Source organism: Apodemus sylvaticus, chromosome 12 (assembly GCF_947179515.1).
Source record: "Apodemus sylvaticus chromosome 12, mApoSyl1.1, whole genome shotgun sequence".
Lineage (NCBI taxonomy): Eukaryota > Metazoa > Chordata > Mammalia > Rodentia > Muridae > Apodemus > Apodemus sylvaticus.
The window spans coordinates 48,739,551-48,760,184 of NC_067483.1; the positions used below are offsets into that span (position 1 = coordinate 48,739,551).

General features: G+C 35.2%; 1 long non-coding RNA gene across 1 annotated transcript in view; it reads left to right on the forward strand.

The window, feature by feature from the left end:
- Positions 1 to 20,634, forward strand: part of LOC127697517 (uncharacterized) — a 1,170,919-nt gene that overhangs the window by 919,784 nt on the left and 230,501 nt on the right. The gene's annotated exons all lie outside the window — the stretch shown is intronic.

Sequence of the window (20,634 nt, forward strand, 5' to 3'; positions counted from 1 at the left end):
GCATTTGTACATGATGAGCTAAGAGGATTTTCTTTCTTTGTGTTAGATATTTTGTTGTGTGCATGCTTTTTGTACATTTACAAGTTTCTCTTATTTCTGGCTTAGAGAAAGTTTTTGTATGTTTATTTGAGACACTTTTGCTTCATTTGGCCTAGTTTTCTTCACCCTCATCTTTTCTTATTATACTTAGATTTAGTCTTTTCATACTAACTCTTATTTCCTGCGATTTTGTGCTAAGGTTCTTATAGAGTTAATATCTTCTTCTAGCAAAATATTAATTTCTTCTTTAATGCCCAAGATTCTCCCTTACATTCTCTTTATACTGTTGGTGAGGCTTTCCTCTGAAGTTTCTCTTCAAATCTCTTAATATTTATTTTCTAGATTCTGTCAGTTTTTGTTTTGTTCATTTGTTCTTTCTCAATTTTCAGGTCTTAAAACTTTTATTTCCTTCTATATCTATTTTTAAGGGATTTATTTATTTCCTATTTAAGAACACCTATCATATTTATAAAGGCTAGTATAAGGTGTTTGACTTGTACTTACGCTATGTTGTAATATTCAGGCTATTATTGTAATTTTATGCTGGTGTCTAGATTTCAAAAGATTATAGTTACATGGCTTTATCTTTTTGGATTACTGTCTTTGTCTCTTGTTTTCTATTATCATTTCTGATTTTTAGTAGACTGTAGTGGTTTTGTGTTGCCTGGCAGAAAATTCTTACAGGATGCTCATAGATGTAGCCACTTGGCATTCACCATAAATGTGTCCCCAAGCATTGGTAACTGATACTCACAAATGGAGATGAACTAGGATGTAAGGTAGAGGGTATTGAAAATGTCTAAAAGAGAAAGAAAAGCAAAATATTTCACTAGATTTTGTTTTGTCCTATATAAATGGTGGTAGTGAGTGAGGAAAGACCACATAGAAACTTTGTTACAAATCAGGGGTTAAGACTTGGGGACTGACTATCAAGGAAAACAGGTAGAATATATGATGCTAATGTTTTTGTGTAGGTTTGCCCTGTGGGTTTCCAGAGAAGGCCTGCTGTGGTTAGTTTCTGTGATAACAGGCTATGATGTGTGTGTGTGTGTGTGCGCGCGCGCGCGCGTGTGGTAGGGGGGAGAGGGAGAAGGTTAGGGAGAGGGGGAGGGAGAAGGAAAAGGAAGAGGTCTGTATTTAAACTACCACTTAACTCCCCAGAGTGGCCTGTTCCCAGGGACTACTTGCTTCTTTGAGAAGCTGGAATAACAGCATAAGTAGATAGGAAGGTTTGGGGGTGGGGAATTTGAATAATTGATTAGAGACGGGAACAGAGAGGAAGGAAAGGCCACAGCAGGTTGTCTGCACAAAGTTAGAGGCAAGTCAAGGAGACTATGCAGACAAGAGGGAGAAATGAAGACCTGAAGTTCACCAGCCACTTTCCCTGGATAGAGTGCCATGTACTCCCAAGAAATGTCTGCTGAGTACAGAATAGGATAAAAAAGAAAAAGAATATGGAGAAGGAAGACTGAAGGGGAAGATCTGTGTGATCTACTGAAGATAGGTTCTGGGAAAGGAGAATTCTACAGAGGGTGGCATGATGAGCTCTCTTGGAGGAAAAGGTGCTGTAGCACTATAGATGAGACTGGAGAATCCGATTTGAAGAAAAGAAGGGTCATGTGAAATATGCAACTATGCTATTTGCTTCCGTGGTCTGTGATGTTTTTTTACAATAACTGAGGAATGCATTCCCTGTTGTGGGCTGATATCATTTTTTGATTTAAAAAAAAAAACTATAATGTTTTCCAATCTGCAAAGCAAATCTAAATGCAATATAAATAAGAAAATATTGTCATAAAATAGAAAATCTTTATTTGTACTACTTGACTACTTAATGGTATGTATGTTAATAATTCCTTTATAAAAATGACAGGAAAAGTAAGACCAAAATCAGGGTAAGTGACAAAAGTATTGTTTAAACATAATGAAATACTTTAAAAATCTTTGAGAAGATATGGAGGTAATTATATTCTAAAAGCATATAAAATGACAAAACCAAAGTGTTTTTACTCTCTTACTTATAGATTTATGTTTAAGGTTATCGTCTTTTTTCTTGAAGAAAATATATAAATATCATTAAAATTAAACAATGTAAGTAATTAAATGTAGAATATAAATTTAGTAATGTAAAATGTAACACAATATTCTAAGTGACTGCCTAGATGTATGACAACTCTCTATGCATCTTAACATTAATACTTATTTTTCCAAAATAAGTCTGGGACTTTTCTTTAATTCTGGACAAATTCATTATAGGATCCTTTGTCTGATTTGTCCAGATGAGACTGTGAGAATAAAAACTGGAAAAAATAGAAAATAATTGAGATGAAAAAACATTAACAGACTGCTCAGATTTTTTTACACATATTGTCCATACTAAAAAAATATGACCGTCTCATGTTGTAACAGACATAGAAGATATTCCAGTGGAAGAAAATAAGCACTCAAATGAATGTACTTGTTTATATAATTTATACTCTGCAAAATTGTCATTGCAGATAGTGAGCTTTGGATAGATAATTAAGTAAATTAAACAGGTGTGTATCCATCTGCCTAATATATTTCATTCCATTCTACATATGGGAATTAATTAAATTTAGATTAAATATATAAATGTGTAAAATGGAGGTTGGAAACTTTTATAGGAAGCAATGAGACATTTTAACTGCTATAAAACAAATACTACCAACGAGTCTTGAGTTACAAAGAGAAAAACCAAAACTCATTTGAGTCGAAATAAATGAGACAGGAGCTGATTGTTATAATTTTGAATGCACAATTCAAAAATGGTCATAATTTAAAATCTTAAAATCTTTCTCATTATCCAAAGTGAAACTCATAGTCACATAAGATTAGCTTAAAAAAATTAAATAGAAGTCATTTCCTCTGTGAGTTTGCTTGTGTTCTTCTGTGTGTATTTGAGGGGGAGAGACATAGATGGAGACAGAAGAGACATGAAGAAACACACAAACATAGACACATAAGTAGATGACCTAGCTTTTGACAATTTAATTCTAGAAATTCTAAATAGTTGATTGTTTACATAAACCATGAGACGTATTTGAAAAATGTCAACAAAAGACAATGTAAATTAGGAGCTATGCCTGTATATATGAATTCTAGATTAGCAAGCTCATCATTAGTTTGTATCTGTATGTTATTTATGTGATGTATGTTTATTTTCAAGAATGTGTGTGACTCAGCATGCATTCTGAGGTCAAAGGACAACTTTGTTTGTAATATCTTTTCTTCCCACTTGTTTGATGCAAGAACTATTTGTGGTTCATCACTGCTTAAGCAGGGGTCTGGAAAATAGATGCCTTGAGGTTCTAATCCTTCTTTCTCTCGTATTCCATTAGTAACACTGGCATTACTGATGTTTGCCACTCTACCCAGTTCTTCATGCGCTAAACTCAGCTCTTCACATTTGTATGGCAAATACTCTATTTCCAGAGCAACACCTGCAAACAAACTTCAAGAACTCTAATTTCTTTGATAGAAAGAAAATACAAACATACAGGATTTAAAATGCTAGTCTTAATGGTTGGCTATGAAGTATACTATAGCACCATAGCTACATCAATAATAAATTTCATCTTATAAGCAGGGCAAAGTGATGGTAGAAAAAAAAAAAACTCCTATCCTATAAATTACTAGAGATCCCAAGCCATTCTATTTCTCATTTAACATATCTTACAAATAAAGTATACTGGCAGTTTAATTCCTACAGATATTGGTAAGTTTTCTTCCAACAAAATTTATGAACCAGAAGTCCACATAAGTAATGGATTACATATCAATAATTCTAAACTTTTGTCAAACTCTATAGCACAGTAGAACATAAATTGAAACTATTATAGGATACAATTAATTTCATATACAACACTTCAGTAAACATTTAGAGCTTCATATATAAAGTTTACTTCAACATCAATTTTTGAGACATCTTATATAACATAAATGATGTTGCTAAATTATTATGAATTTAGGTAGCAAATTAATAATATTCAGTTATAGAAAAGTCTTTGAAATTGCTACTGTGTTCCCAGATATTTTTTCCTGGATATTGAATTTATTTTCATTTCAGATGTTATCCCCTATCGCCTTTCCTCTTCACAACCCCCCTATTCCCTCCCCCTCCCCCTGCTTCCATAAGGATCTTCCTCCAACCATTCAACCACTCCTACCTCACTGCCCTAGCATTCCCCTATACTGGAATATCAAGTCTTCATTGGACCAAGGACCTCTCATCCCATTGATGCCGCATAAGGCCATCCTCTGCTACATATACAGATGAAGACATGGGCCCCTCCATGTGTAGTCTTTGGTTGGTAGTTTAGTCCCTGGGAGCTCTGGGGTGTCTAGTTGGTTGATATTATGGTTATTCCTATGGGATTGCAAACCCCTTCATCTCTTTCAGTTCTCTCTCTAACTCCTCTATGGGGGAACCCGTGCTATGCACAATGATAGGCTGTCAGCATCCACATCTGTATTTGTTAGGCTATAGCAGAGCCTCTCAAGAGACAACTATATCAGACTCCTGTCAGCAAGCACTTCATGGCATCTGCAATAGTGTCTGGATTCTGGTGTCTGTATATTGGATGAATCCCCAGGTGGAGCAGTCTTTGGATGACCTTTCCTTCAGTCTCTACTCCGCAGTTTTTCCCTATATTTCCTTTACACAAGAGCAATTCTTGGTTAAAATTTTGGAGATTAGTCGGAGGTCCCACCCACCAAACAGGGGCCTTTCCTAACCTCTGAATATGGTCTCCACAGGTTCTATCTCTCATTTTTGGGCATTTCAGCTACTCTAATACCTGTTGGTTCCTGCGAACCTCTTGCTTTCCTGGAATCTGGGACTTTCTGGTGGCTATGCCCAGTTCCCCATCCCCCAATGCTACACACCTCTGTTCAAATTCCTGACCCTCTGTATATCATTCCCATATCCCTCCCACACCTGCTCCTGTCCCCTTTCCCCTCACTCTCTTCTCTCACCCAATGTCCCTCTCACCATCTACCTATTGTGAGTATTTTTCTCCTTCTAAGTAGGACTGAAGCATCCACACTTTTATCTTCCTTCTTTTTCAGCTTCCTATGGTCTATGAATAGTATTGTGTGTATTATGAAATTTTGGGCTAATATTCACTTATCAGCAAGTGTATACTGTGTGTTTTTTTGTGATTGGGTTACCTCACTCAAGATATTTTCTAGTTCCATCAATTTGCCCAAGAATTTCATGAACTCATTGTTTTTAATAGCTGAGTAGTACTCCATCATGTAAATGTGCCACATTTTCTGTATCCATCCCTCTGTTGAAGGACATCTGGATTCTTTCCAGCTTCTGGCTACTATAAATCAGGCTGTTATGAACAGAGTGGTACATGCATCTTTGTTATATGTTGGGGAATCGTGTGGGTATATGACCAGTTGTGATATAGCTGGGTCCTCAATAATACTATGTCCAATTTTCTGAGGATTTGCCGGTCTGATTTCCAGAGTGGTTGTAGCAGCTTGAGGTCCCACCAACAATGGAGCAGTGTTCCTCTTTCTTCACATCCTCACCAGAATCTGCTGTCACCAGAGATTTTGATCTTAGCAATCCTGGTAGTTATGAGGTAGAATCTCAGGGTTATTTTTATTTTCATTTCCCTGATTACTAAGGATGTTGAACATTTCTTTAGGTACTGCTGGGCCATTCTATATTCCTCAGTTAAGAATTCTTTGTTTAGCTCTCTACTTCATTTCTTATAGGGTTAGTTTGTTCTCTGGATTTTAACTTTTTGAGTTCTTTCTATATATTGAATATTAGCTTTCTATGAGATGTAGGATTGGAAAAGGTCTTTTCCCCAAATGTTGGTTGCCATTTTGTGATATTGACAGTGCTGTTTGCCTAACAGAATCTTTGCAGTTTTATGAGGTTCCATTTTTTTTCTTTTTTTATTTATTTATTGGATATATTTTATTTACATTTCAAATGATTTCCCCTTTTCTGGCTCCCTACTCCCTGAAAGTCCCATAAGCCCTCTTCCCTCCCCCTATTCTCCCATCCAACCCTTCCCACTTCCCTGTTCTGGTATTCCCCTATACTGCCGCACTGAGTCTTTCCAGAACCAGGGACCACTCCTCCATTCCTCTTAGGCATCATTTAATATGTGGATTATGTCTTGGATATTCCACATTTCTAGGCTAATATCCACTTATCAGTGAGTGCATACCATGATTGATCTTTTGAGACTTGGTTGCCTCACTCAGTATGATGTTCTCCAGAGCCATCCATTTGTCTAAGAATTTCATGAATTCATTGTTTCTGATGGCTGAATAATACTCCATTGTGTAAATATACCACATTTTTTTATCCATTCCTCCGTTGAGGGACACCTGGGTTCTTTCCAGCTTCTGGCTATTACAAACAGGGCTACTATGAACATAGTGGAGCGTGTGTCCTTATTGCATGCCAGGGAATCCTCTGGGTATATGACCAGGAGTGGTATAGCAGGGTCCTCCAGAAGTGTCATGCCCAGTTTTCTGAGGAACCACCGGACTGATTTCCAAAGTGTACCATCTTGCAATCCCACCATCAATGGAGGAGTGTTCCTCTTTCTCCACATCTTCACCAACACCTGCTGTCTCCTGAGTTTTTAACCGTAGCCATTCTGACTGGTGTGAGGTGAAATCTCAGGGTTGATTTGATTTGCATTTCCCTAATGACTAAGGATGTTGAACATTTCTTAAGGTGCTTCTCAGCTATCTGAAGTTTTTCATGTGAAAATTCTTTTTTTAGCTCCATGCCCCACTTTTTAAATAGGATTATTTGGTTCTCTAGGGTCTACCTTCTTGAGTTCTTTTTATATATTAGCTATTAGGCCTCTGTCAGAATTAGGGTTGGTGATGATCCTAATCCTAATGGTTGATGTTTTTGTCCTTTTGTCAGTGTCCTTTGCCTTACAGAATCTTTGTAATTTTATGAGGTTCCATTTGTCAATTCTTGTTCTTAGAGTGTAAGCTATTGGTGTTCTGTTCAGGAACTTTTCCCCTGTGCCCATGTCCTCAAGGGTCTTCCCAAGTTTCTTTTCTATTACTTTCAGTGTGTCAGGTTTTATGTGGAGGTCCTTGATCCACTTGGAGTTGAGCATAGTACAAGGATATAAGAATGGATTAATTCACATTCTTCTGCATGCTGACCTCCAATTGAACCAGCACCATTTGTTGAAAAGGCTGATTCTTGATTTTAGAGCATTCATGTTTTGTTCAGGAAATTTCTCCCTATGCCCATGTGTTTGTCGCTCTTCTCCACTTTCTCTTTTATTACATTCACTGTGTCTAGATTTATGTGGAGGTCATGGATTGACAGGATTAAAAAAGTAAAAATTGCCATCTTTCTTCTGAGGGCCAGACTGCTTTCCAGAGTGGATGTAGCAGATTGCAATCCCACCAACAATGGAGGAGTGTTCCTCTTTCTCCACATCCTTGCCAGTACATGCTGTCACCTGAGTTTTTGATCTTAGCCATTCTGACTAAGTGTGAGGTGGAATCTGGTGTGAAGTTGAATCTCAGGGTTGTTTTGATTTGCATTTCCCTGATGACCAAAGAAGTTGAACATTTCTATTTGAGGAACCAGCTATACCACTCCTGGGCATATACCCAAAAGATTCTCCAACATATAACAAGGACACATGCTCTACTATGTTCATAGCAGCCTTATTTATAATATCCAGGAGCTGGAAAGAACCCAGATGTCCTTCAACAGAGGAATGGATAAAGGAAATGTGGCACATTTACATAATGGAGTACTACTTAGCTATTAAAAACAATGAATCCATGAAATTCTTAGGCAAATGAATAAAACTAGAAAGTATCATCCTGACTGAGGTAACCCAATCACAAAACAACATGCATAGTATGCACTCACTGATTAGTGGATATTGGCCCAAAAATTCGGAATACCCAAGAAACAATTCACAGACCACATGGAGCTCAAGAAGAAGAAAGACCAAAGTATGGATACTTTGATCCTTCTTAGAAAGGGGAACAAAATACTTATGGGAGCAAATATGGAGACAAAGTGAAGATCAGAGACTGAAAGTAAGGCCATCCAGAGACTGTCTGACCTGGGGATTCATCCCAGAGAGTCACCAAACTCTGACACTATTGTGGGTGCTAAGAAAGACTTGCTGAAAGGAGCCTTATATAGCTCTCTCCAAAGAGGCAAAAAAAAAAAAAAAAAAAAAAAAGCCATCTTGCTGAAGAAATCTGCAGATTCTATGCAATCCCCATCAAAATTCAACTCAAATCTTCATAAAGTTAGAAAGAGAAATTTGCAAATTCATTTGGAATAACCAAAAAACCCAGGACAGAGATAACTATTCTCAACAATGAAAGAACCTCTGACCATCCCTGACCTCAAATTGTATTACAGAGCAATAGTGATAACAATTGCATGGCATTGGTACAGAGACAGCAAGAAAATCAGTGCAATAGAACAGAAGGCCCAGAAATGAACCCACACACCTATGGTCACCTGATGTTTGACAATGGAGCTAAATCCAGTGTTAAAAAGACAGCATTTTCAATATATGGTGCTGGTTCAACTGGCAGTCAGCATGTAGAAGAATGGAAATAGATCCATTCTTAACTCTTTGTAGAAAGCTCAAGTCAAAATATATTTTATTGTAACTAAAACCTAAGAAGAAAAAATTTAAGAAGAAAAAAAAGATATATTTTGGTTCATGGTCCAAATGTTGCAAAGATGTCTGTCTGTTTCAAAGATGATCCCAGAATGAAAAGGTAAATATTAAAAATGGAGTTAGTAATGGAGTAAAGAAAGTAATTAGGTCATGATGACACAGAGAGGGGAAGAGACAGACAAAATGTGGCACCAGGAATTAATTCCATCTGTGAGAATACACATGCTAAAATCAGTAAAACCTTTTCAAATAATGCCGCCATAATCTAAGAACATGTGTTTAACACATGAGCTTTATAGACTTCACATTTATATTAAAAGGGACATAAAACACATAAAAAGTATACATCAATATCCATCAAGGCAGTGAGCAAATTTCATCTTCATAAGTTATTTTTTTATAATTTCATCTATTTTGTGGCATTACTAATGAGATCTACTTAAAATTTTCCAGATATATTTGAGGGTATATCATGCAATGGGCTACAAAAGTTTCTATTTATTTAATGTAATACCTTAAAAGGCATGTTAATTGTAACATATCACACATAGGATTTCAATGTGTATATGGTACAAAATAAATAAAATGTTTCACATTATGTTTTTTAATTTTTATAGCTATAACTTAAGATGTGAAAAGACAGTAATATGGTTATTAAATTCTTTGAAATTAGTGTCACCTGTTAGCTTATGAAATTGTCCACTCTTTGATTTGTGACAAGAAATCTAGGTATATTCCATTAGTAAAAGCTTTAAATACAACAAAGCATTATAAATTATAGTTATTTTGGTCTACAGTATGTTATTTTGGCCATCACCTACTGTATATTTTTCTGCCCCCCCCCATAGTAGTGAGAAAGCCTGTTTTGTTTTATATATTACCTATTTGGCTTTTCCCATTGCTCTCTTATTTCATACCTGTTATGGCATATTATAAGATTTTCATATTTAAGTGTGAATGGCATTTCATATATATTTATGTATTTTTAACCTGCTTTAACCCTGGTGACCATTTTTCTTTATGTGTCTTAGGAGATTAGGACATTAATGCTAAAATGGACATGCCCGTATAGTTAATCTTATGAAGTTATGATTCTATGACCTTTGGTTGAGTGTTTGCTAAAGTATATCATTGCTATAATTTTAGTTTCCCTTGGAAATTCAATATGCCTCTTCCTGAATTTGTTCTTGAGTTAAATGTCTACAAATCTATATTCCAACTGTTATATTCAATGTTGTTGAAGTATTTTTTATCTCACAACTTCCTACAGAACAACCACTTCAAAATTTTATATGAACACTTATAAAAGCATTTATGAAATCTTATAATAGCATGTAATTAATTATAGACAATATTAAGCATTTTTTACTACATCCATGTTAGAAAGTGTATATAGTGTTTACAGAAATCAATTAAGTCTATATTCTTGTTTGTTAACTGGGGTTACATTATTGTTTGTGTTGTTATTTGTGTGTGTGTGTGTGTGTGTGTATGTGTAAAAGTAACTTTTACTCATCAGCACCTATCTTTCTGCTTATTGTAACAGGCCATAACACCACACTATCAACCCCATATGTACTATGTACACTTGCTTCTCCTGAGAAAAGAGATATGTGAAATGGTGATGAGTAAGGATTTATAATCAACACATTCTTAAAGGTCATCACATAATCAGATCACCAAAAATAATAACAAGAAAAGTCCAAGTAATAAATAAAAACTTTCAAAAAAAATTAAAGGTCAGAGCTTTCTGAAAGTAAGCTCCAGTAAGCTCTTTTTATTTTCTGCCTAGATTACCTATGAGAGAAGGGAAATTTTTAATGAAGCATATGATGATGAGCATGATTGAAATGTCAGCTGATCTCATGTAAAATGAATATAATCTTTCAGAAAGCATTAATGTTTTAATGGCATACAATATTTAAAATATTTGTCTGAAGTATAAAATGGCATAATAATATTTAAAATGGATATTTCAAGTAATAAGTTTTGGTTTATTATAAATGTTAAACATTGTGTTATTATTAAATGAATAATCTGTTCCAGTCATGGAAATAAAAAGATTCTCATTGAAGAAATCGCAAACAAAGGGAAAACTGGAAATGAAAACTTATGGAACTTGAACAGGCACCTTGTTCAAAGAAAATGCTAAATGGTAAAAATTTTCCATTATTTTGGATACCAATAAAAGACCAAATATATGAATAATAAAAATACCAAAAGGAAAAAATAACAGATAAAAGATAAGAAAAAGTTAAGATGGAGATGAATATCAAAGTAATAAGGCATACAGAGCACTAAATAGACTGAAAGAGATATGAAATTCACTAAGGTACAAAATAATCAAAATATCAAATGTTTACAACAAAAAGAAATTAAAAGTTTCAAGGGGGAAATTGACACATAAAGGTAAACCTACCAGAAAAACACCAAATTTTCAATTGAGAAACTAAAACCTAGAAGAGCCTGGCCCATCTATAGCCTTTCTGATTGCTATGTTTTAAAGCTATTATTAACAAGAGAAGCAACAGAAAGGTGACATTTTCATGGAAAACAATAACTCACTACTGAATAAAAAAAATGGGTAAAGATAGACATTGGAAAAATTTAAAAACATTTTAGAATTTAGTAAAAATTAAAATAAAAGATAACCAAATTTTATTGGAAGACACAATAAAGCAATTCTGAGAAACAAGTTCAGAGGAATGCGTGCATTCTTTACACACACACACACACACACACACACACACACACACACACGAGAGAGAGAGAGAGAGAGAGAGAGAGAGAGAGAGAGAGATAGATCACATGATAATAACAATGAAACACCTGAATTCTCTGGAAAAATAAATAAAAATAAGACCCTCAAAAATATAGATGTACAAAATTATCAAACCCAGGATTGAAATCAAGTAATGGTAAACAAATAAGCAAATAAATTCTAATAATTATTTAAACAAAAGGCTGGTCCCTTGAAAAAAATCAATAAAGTTGGCATCCACAGCAAAATTAATATAAAGGTAAAGAGAGAAGGTACAAATTAACAAAATTAGAAAGAGACAGACATAAGGAGAGAGAGGAGAGAGAGAGAGAGAGAGAGAGAGAGAGAGAGAGAGAGAGAGAGAGAATAACAGATACCAGGAAATTCCAAAGACTTACAAGGACATGCTGTCCACAGGAAGGCCAACAGAGTCAACCTAACTAGAATTTGGAGCTCACAGATTCTGGACCAGGAAACAAAGGATATGCATGGGCTGTACCTCAGTCTACCTGCTGATATGTAGCAGATCTGCAGCTTGATCTTCATGTGGGTCCCAAAATCTGTATCAGGAGCTATCCCAAAAGCCATTGCCTGTATGTGGGATATATTCTACTTGTTGGGCTTCCTTGTTGGCTTCAGTGCAAGAGGAAGTGCCTAGCCTCACAGAGACTTGAAGTGCAAGGGATCGGAGGATATCCATGGGGCACCTGCTAAGAAGAGGAGAGATGGTATGGGGGAATGATTTTGAAAGGGGGTGATTGGGACTGGAGAAGTGATAAGGAATTAGTGTGAATAATTAGAAACAAACAAAAAATAAACAAAATATATACTCAACCACATTGGAAAATCCAAGAGAAAAGGAACGTTTTCTCAAAATTTATCATTTACTCAAATAAATTAAGATGATATAAACCAGTTAAATATGCCTATAACTCTGTGTGTGTGTGTCCCTCTGTCTCTCTGTCTCTCTGTCTCTCTGTCTCTGTCTCTGTCTCTCTCTCTCTTTCTCTCTTGAATTCCAATTACTTTTATTTTCTTCAATTTTATGTGTTATAAAAGCTAAATCTTTTTTTGAATATTTTATTTATTTACATTTCAAATGTTATCCCCTTGCCAGACTTCCTCCACCAGAAACTCTCTATCCCATACCCTCTCCTCCTGCTTCTATGATGGTGTTCCCCTACCCATACCCACCTTATTATTGCATTTATTTTCCTATAAACTTAATTATTTTATTTCTAAAAATAAAATGAAAAATGTTGAACTCACAAAGTACCTTTTTCCCAGATGGATTAAAATGTAGAGTCATAAAGTTCTGAAACTGCATTAATAAATGTTTAATTCAATTTTAATTTTCTTAAATTCTAAAATAACTTTTTGTACAATTTAACATAAACTATTTTCAAAATAAAGACAAAACAAACATGCAAAATATTGAAGGTAAATTTGAGCAGTTTTAAAGAACAAAGACCATCCCTATAATATATCAAGAATTAATAAAAGTATGGACATTATTTTTTATAAGACTGAAAATTTATAGGCAGCCAAAACTAAACTCTGTTTCATTTTCTATTAGTTAGAGCACTATAACCTTAACAATCTGAAAACAAAACTCTTAAGAACTTGAATGTTCATTTGTAAAAATGATTTGTCGAATCAGTGTTATTACTTTTGCTACTATTTAATTTTAATGAAATTCTAGCAAGTTGCATCATGCATTCAATATGGGTAGCTTTTCAAATGCTGCCGCTATGGCATATTCAAAAGCAATTCTGAAGGCAGTTTATAATGTTCATCCATTTCTTTAAAGCAGAGAAATAAGCTACCAATTGATTTTTGATTTTTCAGTGTTTCACAAGGTTATTGTAGAATGATAAAGGTGTAGATTTCTAACTTGGTGCATTTTTTTTTTACTTTTTCTTTTAAAAACATGGAAGAGAAATTGGTTAGAATTGTACATGTGTGGAACATTATGAGAGACACAGTGCTCTCTTTCCCCTGATATGTATGAGCAACTGTTCAAAACCATTTTAAAGTCAATACATTTGAGCCACATGAATAGATCTTGAATCAGTGAACAATATCTCAGTACAAATAATTATCCTTTGAAGAGAATTTCATGCTGCTTAGGCACAAGTTCTCAAAAATCAATGCTGTATATAGATTATAGAGTTTCTAACTGTTCCATGAATTGTTCTTGCTAATATATTTCCAATTGTTTATTATAAATATAACATTTATTATGATTTAAAACTTTCTAAAATCTACCCTAAATATAAAGGCAATAAAATATTTTTCTTACTCTATGTTATAGATTTGTTTATGTGGAGGACAATGAATGTGCTTTTATAATATGAACAAGAATAAACTTGGTTGGTTTTGTTGTTATTATTTGTTTATTTCTTTGTTCTTATCTTTGGTCTTTATCTTGTAATTATTTTGAGATAGATTGGATTATAAGTTGCAGACCTCGCTTCTAACTCATGTGTAACTCATGCTGGACTGAACACTCATGCTCTGCCCCCTATGTACTGGGATTATGGACATGAATTTTCACCCTTGAGAAAAGCAATAATTTATTAAATAAGTTCTTCTGTATAACTATATCATTGTAACTATAGATCTATGAATAATCATAATTAAAGTAAAATAAGCTCTAACATATCAGCTTTCTGAATGTTCTTTAAAATGAAAAACAGCCCTTATGTTATATAAAATTACATAGATAAATTGTCTTTTCAATTTTCCAGACCTAAAATACTATCATCTAACTTGAGGAAAGTAAGTCATCATTGCTCAAAATATGGCCTTCCATATTAGTAATGCCTGGGGTAAATCCTGAAAGAAAGAGACATATCATCGAAGGGCAGGGAAAAGCAAAACTGCTCCATGAAGTAGAATGATGTTAGCTTGGTCTAAAACAGAAATATGATTATCAAAACTGAATAATAGTGTGCAATAGAGTTTAATATGTACTTTTGAACAGAACGAGGCTGATGTTATTACAGAGATACTGTATTAGCAAATGTGAAAGCTCATATTTTATTCTTATTTAAAGAGAACTTATGAAAATTACAATTAGCAAAGTTATTTGATATGATTGTGCTTTTTAATAGTTTAATCCTGATACTCTGTAGCAGATGAAAACATGAATATACATACCTATGGGGATCTGATGTTTGTCACTTATGCCAAAAGATTAACACTGGAAAGTAGACAGCATTTTAAACACATATTGCTGGATAAACTGGATTTCCAGGTACTGAAAAATGAAATTGGTCACATCCCTATCACCCTTGCACAAAACTAAATTCAATGGGTTTAGAGAATTAAATCTATAACCTAAGACCTATACTTTTAGAAAAAAACATAGGAAGCACTCTATATGAGGATTTTTTCTGAATAAAACTCTATTTTACTTAAAATTAATATCAATAGTTACTAAGAAAGATTTTATGAAACTAAAATGCTTCTTTATACCCAAGGAAACAGTCATTAAAATGGTGAAGGATCCCACAGAATGGGGCTTAATATTTGCCAAGTATGTTTCTGACAAAATTAATTACTTGAATACATAAAAACTCAAACAATAAAGCAAAATACCCATTTAGAACATAGGTGTTCTGTCTTTCTAAACACAGGGTTTTGAAAAGAAGAAAAAAAGGCCAACATTGTTTACCATCCTTAGAAATTAGTAAACTGGACATTAGAACAATTATGAGCATTCGTCTTATCCCAGTTAAACTGACAAAGATCAAGCAAAGACCCATCAAATGACAGACAAAAAATATGCAAGAAATTATGTGGAAAATAGTGGACCCTCATCACTAGTAATGAGATCAGAAAGTGCTCAGCCACTATAGAATGTGGGGAAAAAAAAACTTAGAAATCTGAAAATAAATTTCCCATGTGTCTTAGCTTCTCTACTCCTTGGCACATATCCAAAAACTCGAGATCCTGCTCTACAGCTGCTTGTGCAGTCATGGTGCTGCTGCTGTATTCACAATAGGAAATGGAAACAGCAAAAAATATCCTCCATTTGAAAACTGGCTAATGAAAATACTATATATAGTCCTTTAAGTTGTGGAATATTATTCAGCTGTAAAGAAAATTGAAATCATAAAGTTTTCACATAAATTCATGAATCTAGAAAAGATTATATTGGGTAGAATAACCCATACTCAGAAAGAAAAACATTGCATCTTCTCTCTCATTTCAGGCTCCCGGGAAATTACTAATTTTTTGACAAGTACAAATTTACATTTGCCTCCAAAGTTTTCCATTTGCCCTGATCCCTCAACAATGGACAATGCCTGGGCACATATTTTCCCTGAAGCATATTTTCCTAAATAGCTTTCTTGTGTATTTGCTATCCTTTCTGTACTTTATCATCCTTTCAATACTTCCTTTACTAGTGCTGATTGGTCAGTTAATGAGCCCAATTTTGATGATAAGTAATACTTTGAATCTAAGAAACAAAAATTTATTTATAACCCTCAGTCTCTATTTCTGAGACTCTTAATTCTTGTTGCGTTCCTGGATGCCCTGCTCCAATTTTTTTTCCCATTGCTTTCCCTAAATGTCATTTGCTAAAAGGACTTATTCCACCTATTTGCTGCTACACATAAAGTTTCCTTATAACATTCTATATATTATATTTTCTTTACTGTGTCTATTCACACTTGTATTGGAACTACTTTTGCTATTTTTCGTAAAGAACCTCAATGGTCCCTCCTTACTTTACATGGTTCCTTTCAGATTTCAGGTTTGAAATATATAATTATTAATTGCATTATTGCTACTTCAATAAATGCTGCTGGTCTAACTGGCTGTCTGTATGTAGAAAAATGAAAATACACCTATATTTGTCACCTTGCACAAAGCTTAAGCCCAAGTTGATCAAGGACCTCAACATAAAACCATATACACTGAATCTAGTAGAAGAGAAAGTGGGAAAGAGCCTTGAATTCATTGGAACAGGGGACATTTCCTAAATCAAACTCCAATGACTCATCCTCTAGGATCAAGAATTGATAAGTGGGACCTCATGAAACTAGAAAGCTTCTGTAAGGCAAAAGACATAGCCAATAAGACAACATGGCAACCTACAGATTTGGAAAAAAATTTTCACTAACTCCACATCTGATAGAGGGCTAATATTCAAAATGTATAAAGAACTCAGAAAGCTAACCACCCCCAATCCAAACAAACCAATCGAAAAATGGAATATAAAACTAAACCGAAAATTCACAACAGAGCAGTCTCCAGTGTCTGAGAAACACCTAAAAAATGTGGTAAGTCCTTAGTGATGAGAGAAATGCAAATCAAAATGACTCTGATATTTGCCACTTATACCAAACACAATGGCGAAGACCAAAACCTCATGTGACAGCACATGTTGGCAAGGATGTGGTAAAAGAGGAACACTCCTCTAATTCTGGTGGGATTGAAGACTGGTATACCCACCACTCTGGAAATCAATGTGGAGGTTGCTCAGAAAATTAGAAATAGATCTACCTGAAGACCTAGCAATATCATTTCTGGGAATATACCCAAAAGATGCCCCACCATGCCACAGGGTCAGTTGTTCTACTATGTACATAGTGGCCTTGTTTCATTTTTACATACTTGATTTCAATCTTTTTTTTTTCTGCACACTATATTTAAATATCTATGCCTGGGTGATGTTTGTATCTATTCATAATTCTTTCCAATTTATAAGCAGGCTGAATTCATATAAATTAATAACAAGTTACTTCACCCCTCAAAAAATGGGAAAACCTCCATGCTCATGGATCGGAAGAATCAATGGAGTTAAAATGGCCATTTTGCCAAAAGCAATATACAGATTCAATGCAATACCCATCAAAATCCCAACTCAATTCTTCACAGAGTTAGAAAGAGCAATTATCAAATTCATCTGGAATAACAAAAAACCCAGGATAGCTAAAACTATTCTCAGCAACAAAAGAAATTCTGGGGGAATCAGTATCCCTGACCTCAAGCAATACTACAGAGCAATAGTGTTAAAAACTGCATGGTATTGGTACAGTGATAGGCAGGAGGATCAATGGAACAGGATTGAAGATCCAGAAATGAACCCACACACCTATGGCTACTTGATCCTCGACAAAGAGGCTCAAAACATCCAATGGAAAAAAGATAGCCTTTTCAACAAATAGTACTGGTTCAACTGGAGGTCAGCATGCAGAAGAATACGAATTGATCCATCCTTGTCTCCTTGTACTAAGCTCAAATCCAAATGGATCAAGGACCTCAACATAAAGCCAGACACTCTGAAGCTAATAGAAAAGAAACTGGGGAAGACCCTTGAGGACATTGTACAGGGAGAAAGTTTCTGAGCAGAACACCAATATCGTCTGATCTAAGATCAAGAATTGACAAATGGGACCTCATAAAATTACAAAGTTTCTGTAAGGCAAAGGACACCATCAAGAGGACAAATCGGCAACCAACAAATTGGGAAAAGATCTTCACCAATCCTACATCAGATAGAGGGCTAATATCCAATATATATAAAGAACTCAAGAAGTTAGACTCCAGAAAACCAAACAACACTATTAAAAAATGGGGTACAGAGTTAAACAAAGAATTCTCACCTGAAGAACTTCAGATGGCGGAGAAGCATCTTAAAAAATGCTCCACTTCATGAGTCATTAGGGAAATGCAAATCAAAACAACCCTGAGATTTCACCTTACACCAGTCAGAATGGCTAAGATTAAAAATTCAGGATGCAGCAGGTGTTGGAGAGGGTGTGGAGAAACAGGAACACTCCTCCACTGCTGGTGGGGTTGCAAATTGGTACAACCACTCTGGAAATCAGTCTGGCCGATACTCTGAAAACTGGGCACCTCACTTTCAGAAGATCCTGCTATACCACTCCTGGGCATATACCCAGAGGATTCCCCACCATGTAATAAGGATACATGCTCTACTATGTTCATAACAGCCCTATTTATAATTGCCAGAAGCTGGAAAGAACCCAGGTATCCCTCAACAGAAGAGTGGATGCAAAAAATGTGGTATATCTACACAATGGAGTACTATTCAAACATTAGAAACAATGAATTCATGAAATTCTTAGGCAAATGGATGAAGCTAGAGAACATCATACTAAGTGAGGTAACCCAGACTCAAAAGATGAATCATGGTATGCACTCACTAATAAGTGGATATTAACCTAGAAAACTGGAATATCCAAAACATAATCCACACATCAAATGAGGTACAAGAAGAAAGGAGGAGTGGCCCCTTGTTCAGGGAAAGACTCAGTGAAGCAGTATTCAGCAAAACCAGAACGGGGAAGTGGGAAGGGATGTGTGGGAGGACAGGGGGAGAGAATGGGGCTTATGGGACTTTCGGGGAGTGGGGGCTAGAAAAGGGGAAATCATTTGAAATGTAAATAAAAAATCTATTGAATAAATAAAGAAAAGATTATATTCAACAAAAAAATAAATAAATAAGCCCTTTAGTTCCAAACTTTCTTTTAGCTCATGATTTTTTTCAAATCCTAAATAAGATGATAGAATTATAATCAAAAAGTGTTCTCATATGCTAATGAGACTACTCCCTAAATTCTTTGATTTTTCTCTCAGTTTCACTGTATCTGGTTTGTAGAGTTTGATCAATTTGGAATTGAATTTTTTTTTAATATTTTCTATTGGATATTTTCTTTTATTTATTCAATATATTTTTTATTTACATTTCAAATGATTTCCCTTTTCTGGGCCCTCATTCCCCGAAAATCCCATAGCCCCCTTCCCTCCCGCTGTTCTCCCACCCACCCCTTGCCACTTCCCTGATCAGGTTTTGCCCTGTACGACTATACTGAGTCTTTCCAGAACCAGGACACTCCTCCATTCTTCTTGTACCTCATTTGATGTGTAGATTATGTTTTGGGTATTCCAATTTTCTAGGTTAATATTCACTTATTAGTGAGTGCATACCATGATTGATCTTTTGTGACTGGGTTACCTCACTTAGTATGATGTTCTCCAGCTCCATCCATTTGCCTAAGAATTTCATGAATTCAATGTTTCTAATGTCTGAATAGTACTCCGTTGTGTATATATACCACATTTTTTGCATCCATTCTTCTTTTGAGGGATACCTGGGTTCTTTCCAGCTCTGGCTATTATAAATAGGGCTGCTATGAATATAGTGGAGCATGTATCCTTATTACATGCTGGGGAATCCTCTGGGTATATGCCCAGGAGTGGTTTAGCAGGGTCTTCTGGAAGTGACATGCCCAGGTTTCTGAGGAACCACCAGACTGATTTCCAGAGTGGTTGTACTAATTTGCAGCCCCACTGGCAGTGGAGGAGTGTTCCTCTTTCTCCACATCCTTGCCAACACTTGCTGTCTTCTGAATTTTTAATCTTAGCCATTCTGACTGGTGTAAGGTGAAATCTCAGGGTTGTTTTGATTTGCATTTCCCTAATGAATAATGAAGTTGAACATTTTTTAAGATGCTTCTCAGCCATCCGAAGTTCTTCAGGTGAAAATTCTTTGTTTAACTCTGTACCCCATTTTTAATAGGGTTATTTGGTTTTCTGGGGTCTAACTTCTTGAGTTCTTTGTACATATTCGATATTAGCCTTCTATCTTATGTAGGGTTGGTAAAGATCTTTTCCAAATTTGTTTGTTGCTGATTTGTCTTTTTGACGGTGTCCTTTGCCTTACAGAAACTTTGTAATTTTATGAGGTCCCATTTGTCAATTCTTGATCTTTGAACATACGCTATTGGTGATCTGTTCAGAAACTTTCTCCCTGTACTGATGTCCTCAAGGGTCTTCTGAGTTTCTGTTCTATTAGCTTCAGAGTGTCTGGCTTTATGTGGAGGTCCTTGATCCATTTGGAGTTGAGCTTAGTACAAGGAGACAAGAATGGATCAATTCACATTCTTCTGCATGCTGCCCTCCAGTTGAACCAGCACCATTTGTTGAAAAGGCTATCTATTTTCTTTTTTCTTTTTTCTTTTTTTTTCCTGAATTCTTTTTTTTATTCGATATAATTTATTTACATTTCAAATGATTTCCCTTTTCTACCCCCCCCACTCCCCAAAAGTCCCGTAAGCCCCCTTCTCTTCCCCTGTCCTCCCACCCACCCCTTCCCACTTCCCCGTTCTG